Source organism: Petromyzon marinus, chromosome 4 (genome assembly GCF_048934315.1).
Source record: "Petromyzon marinus isolate PM22_M1 ecotype Great Lakes invasive population chromosome 4, UKy_Petmar_22M1.pri1.0, whole genome shotgun sequence".
Classification (NCBI taxonomy): domain Eukaryota; kingdom Metazoa; phylum Chordata; class Hyperoartia; order Petromyzontiformes; family Petromyzontidae; genus Petromyzon; species Petromyzon marinus.
In genome coordinates this window covers 10,358,258-10,375,028 of record NC_133670.1, presented here as the reverse complement: position 1 = coordinate 10,375,028, position 16,771 = coordinate 10,358,258, and the positions used below count along the sequence as shown (strand labels likewise).

The window sequence follows — 16,771 nt, the reverse complement described above, 5'->3', positions numbered from 1 at the left end:
TGAGCCAGATGTTTTAGAAAAACCAGAGCTGTTGCATTTTTCAAGAAATGGCAATGTATTTTAAAATAAAAATTGAGAAAAACCCACGTTACTGCGGAGCTCCTGGGGCATCAATGATATCAATCAAAAAAGGGTTCCAGTGTACATGTGTTTATCTTATATCTGTGGAAACTACCGTTGTGTGGTTTTCTCATTTCCTCATGCCAACTTTCCCCCCACCTGTGCGTGTCTTCCCAGCCCATCTCTTCCCTGAATATCATGAGGCCAGCCCCATAGCTCTCCTGTTGAGAACTGGATTGTGTGGTTCTTCTACATTCTACATTCCCCACCAGCTGATTGTGCACTGTAACGATGTGGTGTCCAGGCTTTATGCTCAGACGAGCCATACCAACAAACGCCATAGTGGCAAGACAGAGACATTTTTATCTCAAACCACACACTGCTGCATTTGATTTTTGAGATTTTTTTTTGCTGCAACTCGAGCTCGACACCGTGCCAGCAGGCTACATCAACTGCAAAGCTCTGATTTCTCCTGTCTAATATCGTAATTTATGTCAGTGCATGTGTATATTGGCTTCATATTTAAAGTAACTGCCATGGTACTATTCCAGTAATGCTGCGATCTATTTTGAAAGTGGCCATTGGTGACAGACCACGCGAAGAACGCTGTTGTGTGCTTTGCATCTTATTCCAAAATGAAGGCTGGATTGTGTCCTGGTGGTTTTGATAATAGAAGGACAGTAATGGCTCGAGTTATAGTGCTTTGGCCTGATGCAATTCAGTAGAGAATGCCATCGTGCTTTGGGAGGCTATAAAAGATCAGTGGTACGTGGCGCCCAATCATTTGGAGTGACAGAGAGCGCTGACAAGTTATGCCCTCACCCCACCTTGCTTCATCCCAGGCAGTATAGAGACTACATTAATCTTGTTAGGCTGTGTGCTCATTGATCCCACTTCGCACATGGGCTGTCTTGGACACGGGTGGATATTGGCACATGTTGTAATGCAATCATACGTGGTCATCATACGTGGTAAAAAGACGAGATTGGAGTGGTTTGAAAGCAGTTTTACTTTACCGGTGGAGTATGAGTAATTGCAAACAAAATCCCTCGAGTCTTTGTAAGCGTTTAATTTGTGCATTCAGCCGGAGTTATTGACGAGTTTGGATGAACGCTGGAGGTGGCATTGTGCAGTGCGGTTATGGGGCGTGCAGGTAGCGCAAGTTAAAAAAGTTTTTTTTTATATTCTTTGGGTCTTTCGTAAAAGTCACGTGGATAGGTTGAAAGAAAATAACGAAAAATGTCGTAGTTTTTTTGTTAATTTTTTTTCAACCTATCTACGTGACTTTACCGAAAGACCCAAATAATGTGAATTCCTGCAGTCACGAAAGCTTTAAGAAATAGTTGTTTTTATTGCGCTCTTGCTTATGAGTATAAGGTATCCTGGTGAGAGTCCTGGTTCCAAGAATTATTTTTTAAGACACTGTAATGAATCTTGATTTGAAGCTTTCGTGACTGCAGGAATTCATGCTCTTTGATTCTTTCGGTAAAGTCACGTGGGTAGAAATAAAATAAAATAAAACAAAGCACGACATTTTGATCGCAACACAAGCAATCTTCATCAGACGGAACAACCACAGCAAGAAAACGCTGAAGTAGGCGAGAGAGCTGCCGTGGCAAGAGGTTATATAGGTAAGAAAGGGGGGAGGGGCAAGGGGGGAGAGAGAGGGGGGGGGGTGTGGGGTAGGGGGAGGGGGGCTGCGTGAGCCCTCGGGGGAGAGAGGACGTTAGGCTGGGGCGGGGGGGAGTGGGCGGGGCTAGAAGTGGGAAGCTGAGTGTGGACCCGGGGGAGAAACAGATACAGGTACGATGGAAACAACCACAACCAGTTAAGACATTACCTGGTTAATAACATCCTTCCAATGATTGTTCAATTTGTATCCATCCTCTTGGTTAAAGTTATGTCTATGTTTATATAACTGGATGGCTTCATGAACAAACCTTTGATAGTTGCCCGAAGGTCTGTAGAGTACTTTGGTCTCGGAAAAAAACAATATCATGCGAGCCCACAGCGTTATAACAATGGTCAGCCACGCCAGACATCCACCCTACGTCCTTCCTTGTGGAAGAGATACATAGATGGCACTTTCGTCATTTGGCCACATGGCCTGCCAGCATTGAACCAATTTCTCAACCACATCAATTCCATGCACCAATCTATCAAATTCACCATGGAAGTGGAGAAGGATGGTAAGCTACCATTCATGGATGTTCTGTTTGAGAAGAGACCTGACGGCTCGTTGGGACATTCTGTCTACAGGAAAGCCACCCACACAGATTCCTATCTAAAACCTGATTCCCACTACCATCCGGCCCAGAAGAATTCCCTCATCAAAACACTACACCACAGGGCCCACTGCATCTCCAACCAACACTACCTAGCCAGTGAACTGGAACACGTACACCAAGCCCTCAAGATGAATGGGTACTCGGACCGCATTATTCGCAAAGCTGTTTCTCCAACCATGGAGAAACAATCTCCTGAGAAGCCAATCAAAACCATCACTTTACCATACCAAAAATATTTCCAAAATCTTAAACAAACACAAGATCCAGGTCCGATTCAATACAGTACACAAAATCAGTGATCTAATCCCATTTGTGAAGGAGGTCATTCCTGACATGCAATACTCTGGAGTTTACAAACTGAGTTGTACCTGCGGTAGCAGTTACATTGGGGAAACGAAACGACATGTCTCGGACCGTGTTCGCGAACACAAGGCAGATCTGAAACACGGCAGAACCAATACCTCTGCCGTGGCTGACCATTGCTATAACGCTGTGGGCTCGCATGATATTGTTTTTTCCGAGACCAAGGTGCTCTGCAAACCTTCGGGCAACTATCAAAGGTTTGTTCATGAAGCCATCCAGATATATAAACATAGACATAACTTCAACCGAGAAGATGGATACAAATTGAACAATAACTAGAAGGATGTTATTAACCAGGTAATGCCTTAACTGGTTGTGGTTGTTTCCATCGTACCTGCTGGTTACTAGTAAAAAAATATGTTTTCCCCTCGTGTCCCACACTCAGCTTCCCACTTCCAGCCCCGCTCACTTCCCCCACCCCAGACTCACGTCCTCTCTCCCCCGAGCGCTCACGCAGCCCCCCCTCCCCCTACCCCCCTCTCTCTCCCCCCTTACCCCCCCTTTCTTACCTATATAACCTCTTGTCACGGCAGCTCTCTCGCCTACTACGGCATTTTCTTGCTGTGGTTGTTTCACCTGATGAAGATTGCTTGTGTTGCAATCGAAACGTCGTGATTTGTTTTATTTTATAGCTACCTACGTGAATTTACCGACACTGTAATCGTTTGCTTTCTTGCGTGTATATTTTAAAGGCATTAAGACAGTGAGATAAATGTAGCTAATGTGGATTTAATTGAAAATTAGCCAAATTCATTAAGAAATACATTGAATTTGAAATGAATAGCATGAAGTTTAATCATTATAATTACAATACTACGAAAACAATGTGAGAAATATCCAATTTTGTATTCTTCTGCGAGCAGAATACAGTACTTGTGTTTAGCCCTACTGCTGTAATTATGTTAAATACTGGGAGCAGAAAACAGTTTAATGCATTCTGAGTACATTAGTCATAGCTGCTGGTGATTACTGGTGGCTACCCAGGGACTGCGGTCCAAATTGCTCGTATGTCTTATGTTTTATGGATTTTTATTATTCACAAAACATTAATTTGTTAGCTAATCTTAGATAAAAAAAAAATATGAGAATCTCTGCATTGTTGAAGTATACATGATCATTATTCAATTCATTTCTCAATAATTGTAGCCTATGCGTTGTACAATTAATTGTGTGCTGAGACGCCTCTCATAAAATGTTATACTAAACAAGTTTCAGTCTAATCTGAAGAATGCTTATCTATGATCATGGTCAAATAACACGTGATCTTACACGTAATTTATGTTTTTTTTAATGCATCAATCATTGCCATTGTAATGCCTTCACTAACTTGTATGCGCTGCAGCTCACACTTGCAACAATTATCATTTCGTTGTGTTGAAACAATATGAAACTGTGCTGTGCTTCAGCAGTGATGGTGCAGTCGGTGAGCAGACTGGATTATGTGTTCCGAGGTTGATTTCCTGCCACGGTTAACATCAGTGTTGAGGGATATCTGAATCGGTCCTGGACAACACCCACTTCACCAACACTCACTGACCCGCTATGGTATCATATGGTCAAACAACTTCTATTACGAAGAGGCATGGGGGACCCCTTCATCCAGCAGTGAATTGACAGACGTTCTGTAAACATTTAAATGCATTATCATTTCCGATACCACAGCATTCTGGAATTATTAAAAACAAATTCCATCAATTCACTGCTGGATGAACGCTTCCTTCCCCATGCCGTCTCAGTCACGGGGGTTACCTTGAGATACTCAATTATTCTGCTCTGCGTGGGTTGGTGAAGAGGATCCCCAGGACCGGTTGAGATATGATTCGGCACTCACGTTTGCCATTGTTAGTCACTGAACTCAGGTAGCCCTGTTTATAGCACTATGGCGCAGCGTAAAGAAAAAAACGTTTTTTTTCATATACAGTACCGTACTTCCTTGTTTCTGGTCTGGTCACCTCCTGCACAATTTGCCCTTTTGTTGTTGTTTGATGGAAAAAAAATGGAACACGAATAGAAACTGTTAATTGCTGATACCTTCTCACACAATGTATTGCATTGAACACTTATTCCGATATTTTTGCAGCATTTTACATGGTTTGTTAGATAAAATGATCAGGCAGAAACGCTGTTCATTGTATATTTACTTTATGTTGAGATTACCATGATAAGATGAATCGTGTTATGTAAAAATCCCAAGTGTTATTCCAAGTGTGCTATTGGCATCGTATCAAAAGGTGAAGAATTCATTTGGAATTCTCGCAAAGAGGTGAATATTTTCCATTGAAGGAGATATCTGTGACATCCTTCTAATCTCTCTTCCACACACAAAGAAAGGCACTTTCCCACATGACTTTCAACAGAGACATTTGCCACATAGCAATCAAAAAAAATATTATATCAGAGCTAAAATTAGCCAAATTAAGTGTATAATTCAAATGTATAACTGCTGGTTACTGGGTTTATAAAATCAACTTAACACACTTTAGAGGACGGTTTCATCACAGGTGGCTGCCCAGATTCGAACACAGGGTCTCAGCCGTGCTGACTCAGTTCTCTGACTCGTGAGAAATCTATCCTCCAAACAATGTGTATTAATACATTTTATTATTGAGATGAGCAAATATATACTCCGGAATCTTCCCACATGCAAATTTATATTTAAGACTTTGTCAAAACATCGCAATGCAGGAACTTCTTGAAAAGAGGCTTGCAACTCAGTAAGAGTGTATAAATGGCATTGTTATATGCAAGTATTTGTAGTACAGGTTTAATTATACCTTTTAAGCAGGTGATAATTCAGGCAATGAAGGTTTTTTTTGTAATGGAAACCTGGTCAAATGCAGAGGAAGAAAAAAATGGTCACAAAAGAGAAACTGTTGGAAAATGTATCATCTGCCCTGCATGTCAAGATGTTTCATCTACCTTGACAACATGTTAAGGGATGTGTGATGGAAACACTGTCTGGGATTATATTTCGCGTCAGATATTTGAACGCTGCTCAAACCTGTCATTTTCTGTTTGTCTTTGCAATATCTGTAAAACTGGACAAATTATAACCACTAGTCTGAAGATCATATTATTAAACTATTTTACCTCGAAAAGATGGCCAAAACGTAAGCCCATGTAATGTACAAATGATCACTTATGTTCCCGTGACTTTACTTTCATTCCACACGTGCACGGAGTTGCATCGCGAACGTCGACTTTACTGGAAAACGGGGCACTCGAAGTGTATTTAAATAAAATCCACCTGCAACCTCGGCACCATCCTTCAATAAACATTCACATGCGGAGGCTCTGGCCCGGTTGGTCGTAAAATAAAATTATGCCACACCCCACTGACAACTGCATTATGTATTGTTACTTGGTTACTGCTCGTGCACGCCTGGGGTCGAATGTTTCTCCACTGTTCCAAGAACGCTGTTATTGTTCAGCAGAAGTGATTGGCAAATGACAAAGTAGCCTCGATGTAATTGCCATTATTGTGCACACGTAGAAAAGCATTGCCATTTATATTGACTGTCTCAAATAATGCACAAGAAACTGTTCAAGATCCTTTAGCATAAAAATAAAGGAATACCATGTCATTTTTTTTAAATACTGCACTTGTAAGGTATGGTTTATACCTTACTAATACCATGATGGTATGTAATGTGTATGCTCGAATGTTTTTGAGGATAGTATAGTACATGGTAAATACAAACAAATGTTACCCCTCTCAGAGACAAATAGTATTTTCCCAAAATTTCCAAAATATGATAATCGGAATGTTGATGATTTACCCAGGAAAGCCTCAAGCTTATATGTTTTTTATGAGGCTGCTGCCTTGGGATGTTTGGTGACTGCCATTATTGAGTGTTGGTATTCATGTGGGAGTAAAACGAGAATGCCAGGGAAAACCTGCCGTATGTGATGGAGTGACGCTCAGCACTGCCACCACCTACTTGGCTGCAGCCCCTCGCCTATAACAAACCTGTCAACTCATACGGTTTACCTGTATTCTTGTACAGGGAAATTTAGTTTTCTGGTCCAAATGGCGTACAGCCGTTTCAATACGGGCAAAAATATATATATTTGTTTTGTGTTTATCCCTTCTCATGGGACTTTGTAGGATGAACGTGGAGATTTATAAGGGCACGGGGTGACCAATACAATCTGAATTGGTCTGTAATAAGGTAGGCACTGATAAGGGGTTGGCAGGTATGCTACAACACCTGGTAAACCGTCACCATCCAAAGTGCTGAGTGCCAAAAACTACATTCCCAACTCTGCTTAGCTTCTGGGATTCGACAAGAACTCAGAAACTTCTGTTCACTCGGGTGTATTTTATCTATTGCGGAAAGCTTCGGCAACAACTGTTTTCATATGGTGTACTATAAAGTGTATTATATATGTACACACCTGTTTTTACTACAGACTTTGTGCATAACTTAGGCTTTATGTAAAGCGCTTTGAGGTCATGTGCGAATTGCACAATAGGAACCCGACTTTATCATGATTGTTATACATGTACAGAAGAATTTTTTTGTTAATCTACTCCTGGACGAGGGCCCCTCTCTCTTATCTGGGACATGGGGTGTATTTATTTGATCATATTGGTCAGCTCGGGTTGGTGACGGGAGTGAGCATATATGTTTGAGCATAGTGCAGTACAATGAGAGATGTTGCTGCACTGCTGAAAATGTCTCATCAGAATAGCCTACAGCACGTGTTTTATGCATGGTGGTCACCTGTTTTTTTTTCTGTTTAGCTTCCGGGATCTGATGAGATGGGGTAGATTGTCGGTGGTTTGGTTATGAACAGGAAACCCGGATGCCAGGGAAAACTTTCCGTATGTGATGGAGTGACACTCCATACACCCTACTGCTGCCACTGCTATGCAGAGTGGCCTGAAATCAAATACACCGCTCCGGATGTCCGCTGCAAAGTATGATCTTGAGTTTCGATTATAGTGTGCTGATCTTTAAAGGTGCATTGAAAAAGTTTTGCTGTTATGGAGTGACTCATGCTGCCAGCTATGGCTGCAAAGTTTGGTCGTACATGTTATGTGTATCGTTTATTGTTCAATTTGATCACTGTTACATTGTTTTTATAGCTTTATTTTGGTGATATTCGAAAACGTACGGTTAAGCCATGTTTGTTTGTTGAAGTACGGAATTAGCCTGATAACTTTATCTAAAGTGTCTCATGGTTGTTATTGTTCGACTTGCATTCCATTGGGATTTTTGCACGCAGCGTTGATATACGGTGCTTTTTTGCTGGAAAATTTTACTGTTTTTTACCCCGGATGCTTCTGTTGCGCGTCGTCGCTTTAAGATGTTCTTTGTTCATGTTTTGTTTGTTGCGGTTGCACCCGAGTCAAGAGCCTCATGGCTCACAGGGCTACATCTAATGAATGAAACTGAAAACATATGGGTCTTTAATCAGGTGTATAATGTACTGTGTAGAGTAAAATAAATTGCTACTGCTGCAATGGCTGTACAAATATAGAAATAAAATATCAAGCATGAACGAAATGGCAAATCACATTTTTCAAAATATGCAGACCGCGCATTACATTATACGGTATGTTGTAGGCTTGTACAGTTCACCTTGCAGCAATAAACATCGTTTTATATTTTTAGCCAATTCAAGGAAGTAACTGGGGGTGATGGTGGCAAAAATCCATCAGACTTGTTTTCCTTGTGTTATGCTCCAGCGTTAACACTGCAGCTGTCAAAAGTCAGGATAAGGTGACTGCAGAGGAGAGAGATGTTTAATATTGTAGCAACGGAGCCACGGTGATTCCCCAACAAGTCAAATGTGACGAATGGGTTCTCACAAGCCTGACGTCATCACTGCCTATTTGTTGTTGAGCCCCAACTGCGGGGTGGGGTGATCGAGTCAGGGAAATCCGGTCTATGTGGGTGGGCCTTAAGGATGCTTGCAAGTATGAGTTATTTCAGCTTTTCTTCAGCAAAAGCGTGGATTTTGCCTGCGCAACCCACTATCTGTATTTTATCAAAGGCAAATTCACATTTTAAAAGTAAGATCACAATCTGGTGTGCCCGGATAACCACTTCAGTCTTGCATACATAGTTGATTTGTGCACGTTTACTCGTTTTGTATGGCAAAGCAAAGGTATATTATTCTCAAGTTACTTTATTTTTTACCCAACGTTTGTAATAGATGTGAAAAATCACCGCAAACACCAAGTTAAGTGATTAGAGTCAAAAATATAACTGTGTTGATGCTCACAATTTAATTAGATGTAGTTGTTTTTACAAAGCAAAGGGATTTTCTTTCCTTCCCTCGGCTTTTGTGACTGTTACTTTTTTTATTGTGGGTTCAAATAATTGCACTAAAATAGGTTTATTTAGACATTGGTTTAAATTGAAAATTCACTAATTGGGTCCTCTTTCACTTGGAAGATTATAATTTACCATTCAATTTTACAACATGATGGGATCTATGGGTAATTTTTTTTAATAACGTAGAGCACCATTGGCACAAGTGATTCACCGAGCGTGCGATAATAGACGCACGTTGTCTTGGGCAATGATGATGATGTGCTCAAATTTATGCATTGCAATTGAAGGTGAGTGGCTGTGCAGTTATGGGCAAAATGAGAGGAGAGACGATTGTAAATGCAGTGGGTGTGAAGCAGTAGCGTCGTGACTACAATAATTATTAGGTCAGCGGGTGCGGCGATCGGTCAGGTGGGGCCCTAACATTTGGTTTGTCTCTCATGGTGATTGTCAAGAGGGCCCAAATTCGTAGCTTTGGCCACGAGGGGTGGGGAGGGGGGCAAGACACCCCCTGCCCCCAGGCTCATTACGCTGCTGTTGTAAAGACATAAAACATGCGTTATTTGTATTGTTTCCGAAAGGATTCAATTTACTTGCCCACGTGTGTGTGGTCATATTGCCACCGACTTAGTGGTTCTCAATGAGTGAGAAGCAACTAATAATGAAACTAGGGCTCAACAAATAATTGTTTCTTTACAAACGCAGTTTCTTAAAAACCCAGATAATCCACGCATGCACGGATAATCAAGGGCCCGTCCATAAATGACGTCACGCACCTGGGGGGGGGGGGGTCAGACATTTATGACGATGTGTGACGAGGGGGGGGTTGAGAAATGTGACGTCACATCAAAATGCGCAACTTTAAAGAAATATAGACAACACGTTCTACTTAATTAAATATACTTTTTAAAAAATAAATGTTTCTCCTACAACATCAGAGTGCAGCGCCACATTAAATACGCACTACAATGACAATAGTTTAAAGCGATTTTTATATTTTTTGTGGGGGGGGGGGGCAGAGCTTTGTGACGTCATATTTGAGGGGGGGGGGGTCTGACTTTTTGTGACGCTGTGTGACGAGGGGGGGGGGGTCAAAAATCGACCAAAATTGCGTGACGTCATTTATGGACGTCGCCTTACATAATACAAATGTAAACAAGCCCGTTGTTATTAGCACTCACACTGCGCGAGCCAATTCCCAGACACGATCCACTCTTTGTATGTCCTGTTACTCACATCGTGAACATCCTTGAAAGGAGACACCGCTGGCGAGGAAACAATGTACTCCGCCAATGAGAACCTTAACTGGGGGGGGGGCATGACAGAGGCTACTACAATGTCACTGTGCCACAGACAACTTTGAATTAAATTTTGATTTAAAGCTTTCGTGACTGCAGTAATTCATATTCTTAGCTCTTTCGGTAAAGTCACGTAAAGTCACATTCAATCAACGTGACTTTACCGAAAGAGCTAAGAATATAACTTTGAATTAGTTTTTTTTTATTCATTAACCTGGCCATCTGAGCGAATTTGTATCAGTTTTGAGATAAAAAGGACTGACTAATCCGTTGCATATTTTTCAATAGAATTCGATATTATTATAGTGCCATTCATCTACATAATTGAAGGAAAATGTATTGTTATAAAAAATGATATTATTGATGTCTTGCCACTAACCGTACGATATAAACAAACATCTAAACATTGTAATTGTTTACATCTTCCACAGTCAATTCTCTTTGGTATTATATGTAAAAAGTATTTCCTTGTTTATTCATCCGCTATATTTGTGAAAACCAGGACACTCTGAATGAAACTGGGACTTTGGCACGACGACGCAGAATGGACCGTCGTCGCCAGCGTGGACGCCTTACAACCTGCTCATTCAATCGCTCATATTCCGAAAGGGACGGAGGAGCATTGTGCGAGAAACGGTGGCGTGGTTTGTGGTCTGTGCGATCTGCGTGCGCCTCGCAGCACGTGGCGCTTCTGCGCCTCGCAGCACGTGGCTTCTGCGCGTGGCCATCCTTAAGACTTGGCCTCCTGTTCAAGGGCTCCACGTGCTCCGCCCCAACGTGACGTCGCCTGTGGAGATTCGCATCCTCCCGTCGGGGGTTTACTTACCTTCGTTGGGAGTGCTGCTCGCCGGCTCTTTGGTCTCGCGTGCCACCGTTGGTGAGTGGAGTGTTTTTTTTAAATATATATCTCTCTCTCCCTCCGTCTTCTTCTTTAACACCCCCTCTCATCCATTCCCTTCCCATCTGTTTCCCCTCTGTTGTGCGTCCGTGAGCGTTAGAATCCTCGCCCGCATTCACGTGTCCCCCGTGTCAGACCACAAACCTCTCCTCGGGTTGCGTCTCTCTCGTAAGCCCCCCCCCCCCCCCGCGACAGCATTTCTGCAACGATGCAATTCAAGCGAACCGCACGCTGCCCACGTTTATTTGCAGGCAGACGCACCGGGGTGGGCTAAGGCTCTGACATTGCATTGCCCGTGCGCGTTGCATGCGGCACTTTAAAACCTTACATTTCCGAGAGAGTGAGTGAGTGAATGAGAGAAAACAAAACAACACGAGGCTTAATTTTAATTGTGCTTGAGAAACTCCCGGTTGTAGGTGTGCGAAGCGGTGGAATTGAATGATGTTGCTCAGAAATGCCATTTTTGGTGGCGCATTTTGTTGCTGTGTTTTAATCTGTGAATTGTGAGGACAAAGTGGCTTAGCAAAGGACAACGAAGCGACGCTGTTAGGAGAAACTCCCACCACACACCTCACGTCACGTCGAGAATGTAAACATTTATTGTTTTGTAAAGTTTGCAGTGTTCCCTAAAATATGTTACCGTAAACCTTCTTTATTCGGCACCGGTGGACGGTGTCAGACAGCCGATATGTAAGGGCTGGGATGTTTGAACGTAAATGTCAATACAATATTGTAAAAAAAAATTGTCAAAATACATCGTCTCATTGAACGTAAACGAACATGGTTGCTGTTCAGAATGTTTTATTTTTTATTTTCAGCTGCTTTGCGAAAACTTGTTTCTCGTGTGTGATTTTGGCGTTTTAAGCCTTGGGCGGCCGGATGACACATCGGGGACACTTTTGCCTGACAGTTCCTGGGTTTGATTCCCAACTCGGGCGCCTTTCTGTGTGGAGTCTGCACGTTTCCCCACGTTTTGCACGGGTATGCTTCCAAAGCTGAAAATAATGCATTGGCAATACATCCCAAAGTTGAAAAAATACCGGCGAATTAATCGATTGGGATTACACGTTGCAACATCGCTCCCTACTGGGATAACCTGCAGCACCCTCCTGAAAAATTGTGTTGAGCATCAGTGAGACTTTCCTGGGTAAACAAGCATGAAATTAACAAGAATACGCCTTTATTGTGCAGTTTCTCAACTTTTCCAGAAGAAAACAACGTGACTCATGGAGATTACGTTTAATGTACTACAGTGTAGTTTAATATATATGTGTATGTCCTTATTTACAAAACGTATGTTAAAATAGTTTCCATGATGCACAACTGAGAATCTGCATCTCACTTACAGCCCGACTCTGATGGCAGTGCTGAGTGACGTATAGGACATCAGAGACCAGGGGTTTTAGTGTTTCAGATAACATTTCTTACAAGTAGCACTCCTTCTTGCCTTGGGTATTTTAGCATTTATACAAGTCCCTTTAGAGACATTAACACACCACCCCATTCATTTTAAATACCATATACAGTATGACTTGGGCAACTTGCTCCCACTGAAATCGCGCAAATATGTTATTCATGTATACAGTATGTATAACTGTATATTGCTTTAGATCCTACAGTGTTCATTGTTTATTTACACGTGTAATGTGCGTGGTGTAATATGCACAATATACATTTCATTTTGTTTCTGTTGCATTTGCAGGTGTCTGAAAGTCTCATGAATGCCATTTTAAAAGCCTTTAAAAATAACATTCACATTTTGTTTTTAGGAAAATATAATGAGCCTATTTATTATATGGATGTTTAACACAGTCATTTTGGCAGTAGCTTGGCAAAAAATGTATATCCTTAGTCATCCACTGGATAGCGCAATTTTACATTCACTAAGTTGAATGAGACCTGGTAAATATATCATTGAACTTTTTTTTTTAGATGTGTTATCCATAGCTTACATGAAGTAAAATATATAAACAATAAGCTGATAATTGAGGCACAATGCGAAGGTAATATATGTGCAGGTAAACAGGTGGTACAATTAAATTCATCAAGTCAATGGAGGAGTCTTTTTGGTCTGGTTTTCATGACAAATAGGACGCATCAAATATGCAGAGGTAATGACAGCTTCAGCACCAGTGGAACATCACCATGCTACAAATGACAGCACATTCAAAAATTGCAAACCAAGCCAAAGACCACGAGAGATCAAAGACAAACTACAATAGGGGTGGGCGTATCAGGAAACCTACTGTGCCATAACCCTAATTGCTAAATTGAAAAACCGTTGTAAAATGTGCTTGAGCATAGTATAGCCAAACTCCCTACCCCTCACCATTATTTTATATAAATATGTAAATGTATTCTGATAACTGTTTGAATTTTAAGTCAATCTATTTGAGGGTTAGAGTCTGTTTCCCAAGCAAGAGTGGTGAGATTTGGCATTGTAGGTTCACACATGCAGGTTGCTACAACCTGTCCTGATTTTCTCAGGATGTCCTCTTTGTGAGGTAGTTGTACCTGGAAATCTCATAAGTTTTCCCGGGACATTAACAGGTCCAGTTTTTGTCAGTAGTGTAATAATTAATACACCACTCAAGGACGATGCATTTACATGTAGTGCTCTCCACATCTGGTCGTGTGAGATATTATTATTATTATTATTCCCATCATATGTCCCCGTTTTTGTATTTGAGAGGCGGGAACCCCAAATGCACTCGCTGGATACCTCAGCACACTTCCCAAGTAGCTGTGGGACTTTGGGAGTTCATGGAATCATTCCAAAGCTGGGCCAATTGGGGATGTTTACATTCACCAGGTGAGCTCAATTACATTTAATTTGCGAAATCAGGCTTTCCACTCAGTCACTAACATCTTGGCATATATCGGCATCATTACTACTGTACGCGTCTTGCATTTCCAAAGGATGATTGTATTGGTGAACATGTATACTTTACTGTGAGCTGTACGAACATGAATTGTGTCATTACAATAATTAGAAAGTTAGTATTATGCAACTTAATTGAAATTGGTGTCGTGAATTTGTTCATGCATAGCAAAAGCTGCATATACATCATATGCACATTACATAGACATTTGCACCTATTCCAAAAATGTTATGTTAAAATAATAACTTGGCAATGGTGTCCTTAACGACAATGCACATAACACCATCTCGTTATTAAACTATGAAACAACTCTGTCATATCTAGTCAGCGTTGTTTTAACCAGACTATCAACGTCATTTTCATTCTTCTGATATGCTTATCAACCCTTTAATGGCATAGGACCAATAATACAACCATCATATCAGTAGCTATTTATATTCCATGTGCAACATTATATGAATCCACATGTATTGTGCTAGACTGTGTCAGAGTAAATTCAACAAAATGAATGGCCTAAAACACATTCAATTAATTTCTAAACATATTGCCATCAACGTGGAAATAGCATTGTTGCTCATGTGTTGTTCATGTGTTTTGCACACATGACCAGGGTGACATGGTTATACCCATTTGAATTGTTTTCCAGTAAGTTGACAGCACTAAGCATCTTCTTGTCTTAGTTAAATTGTTAAATGAAGCTTGAAAATGCTTGAGATGTGAGCTAATTGATATAATCATAGCGTCTCAAGCTGGAAACAAGTTGTGACAGGAGCATAAACACGCATTTGAATGAGAGGACACTGTTAATTATGCAGTTAAAGAGCACTGTCATCATGCAATACCTTTTAAACTACGAATACAGCTCATTGAATTGCGACAGAGCGGTTTCTGAGCGTAATTCAATATGGTAATCTCGTAAACTAAAAAAACATTAATGTTTCTCATTTAGATGTAATATGGGCTTGATAACCATCATATCAGTTTCATTTCTGTATTATTATATTGCGTATCTTTGTTAATTTCTTGATAGGTTTTTGTAAAGTATTTTAAAACTGTGAGAATGAGGGACTCGTCACGTAAACACAGCTGCTGTGCCTTGTACGGAATTCCGTGACCTCAGAATTCCATTCTATGCCCCACATTCTATAGATAGCATTATAGCATTATCTATAGAATCTATAGAATGAACGTGGCTCTTTCACTCCAGCGCTGTCCTACCAGACAGTCTCGTCCCTTCACCTGATGAAGGCCGCTTGTGTTGTGGCCGAAACGTCGTGAGAATATTATTGTGTTATTTTATTTTATCAATTTATTATTTTATTCTCATTCTACGTGACTTTACCGAAAGAACCAAAGAAGATGAAGCATTATGTAGGTTTTAAAGCCAAGTATGTGCCTGTTAAATTGGTAATGGATTCTTTGTGTGCTTTAAAAAAACATTTGTTTTTCCTGTTTTTAATCGAAACTTGTATAGAAACACATTTATGGACATGACAATTTTATTGCAATATCATCAAAGAATTTTAGAGGTAAAGTGAAATAAATAGGCACTTTTCTCGACCTGTCAAAAATATGACAGGCCTACAGATTTTACAATAAAAATGTGATATACTGTAGTATGTAATTGTACATCTTTGATGTCACCTTTTTTCACATGTTACAATGTGCTGTGGCACACCATTTTAATGAAAATTGCCACCTACAATTCATGTTGGAAGTACTTCATACTTACCTTTCTCTCTGTCTCACAAGATATATAGAGATGTAGATAAAGAGAGAGATGGTGATACGGAGAGAAAAAAGGGGGGGGGGGGTGGGGTTGCAGATAAAGGGAGATGCAGAGATACAGAGATGGGGAGAGACAAATTGAGATGTCACGTAGACTACTGATATGGTCTCTTGAGTAGCTAAGGGTATCATCATTCGGCCTCCTTTGCCAGTACCAAAATATAATAATAGGGTTTTCCCCCTTTTTTCTGGCAACAAAACTGAAACCTTTTTACAAGGAATCATGTGTGCGCTATGCATATATATTATCAGAGTATGTTTTTTTGTTTTGCATTTTGACCATAAGTATTGTGGTTAATGCACGCATGATTCCTTGTAAAAAGGTTTCAGTTTTGTTGCCAGAAAAAAGGGGGAAACCCTATTATTAGCCAAGGGTATTTTAGTATTTTTTACTTAAATTTAAAGTCTTAAAACCATTACCTCAAGGCTCATGGCCTCCATGCAAAGATATATACATAGTTGCCATTTGTTCAATCGATTTAATACTATTTTAAAATATTATTGAAAATTATATCGCTTTACTCAAGAATCGTGATTCAAATAATAAGCATGGTATTGCCTTTGCTCGGGTCTCATAGGACTGGGTGTCTGTACTTCGTTGGATTTTCATGTTTTACTACCTAGCCAGTTTTATTGCTACAAGAAGGTGACTATGTGACTTAAACGACATTTAGATTAATTGAATGAGCTAACTGGGAGGCGTACATTTTCCCACAAGAGCCAGTCGGTGGCATGTGCAAACGTTCTCTTCAAGTCCCGTTCGATCGATAAGCACATTACACATCGAGAACCAGCCTTCGCATTATATATTTTATGATTTTTTTTTTAATTGTGTGTTTCAAAGTGGTAACAAAGAAAGAAATGTAGACTGACTATATTTGCTATGAGTGTCCGGTGACACAACCATAGT

At 40.6% G+C, this 16,771-nt stretch overlaps 1 protein-coding gene across 3 annotated transcripts in view; it reads left to right on the top strand.

Annotated features, from left to right (window-relative positions):
- Positions 1 to 10,821: 10,821 nt before the first annotated feature.
- Positions 10,822 to 16,771, top strand: part of LOC116938745 (diacylglycerol kinase beta) — a 131,922-nt gene continuing 125,972 nt past the window's right edge. For 2 of the 3 annotated variants that reach the window (XM_076056136.1, XM_076056133.1), the window contains exon 1: positions 11,064 to 11,170. The gene's annotated coding sequence lies outside the window, so the exon portion shown is untranslated. Of the gene's footprint in view, positions 11,171 to 16,771 lie in introns of all 3 variants that reach the window. The other variant, XM_032946320.2, reaches the window with a different exon arrangement.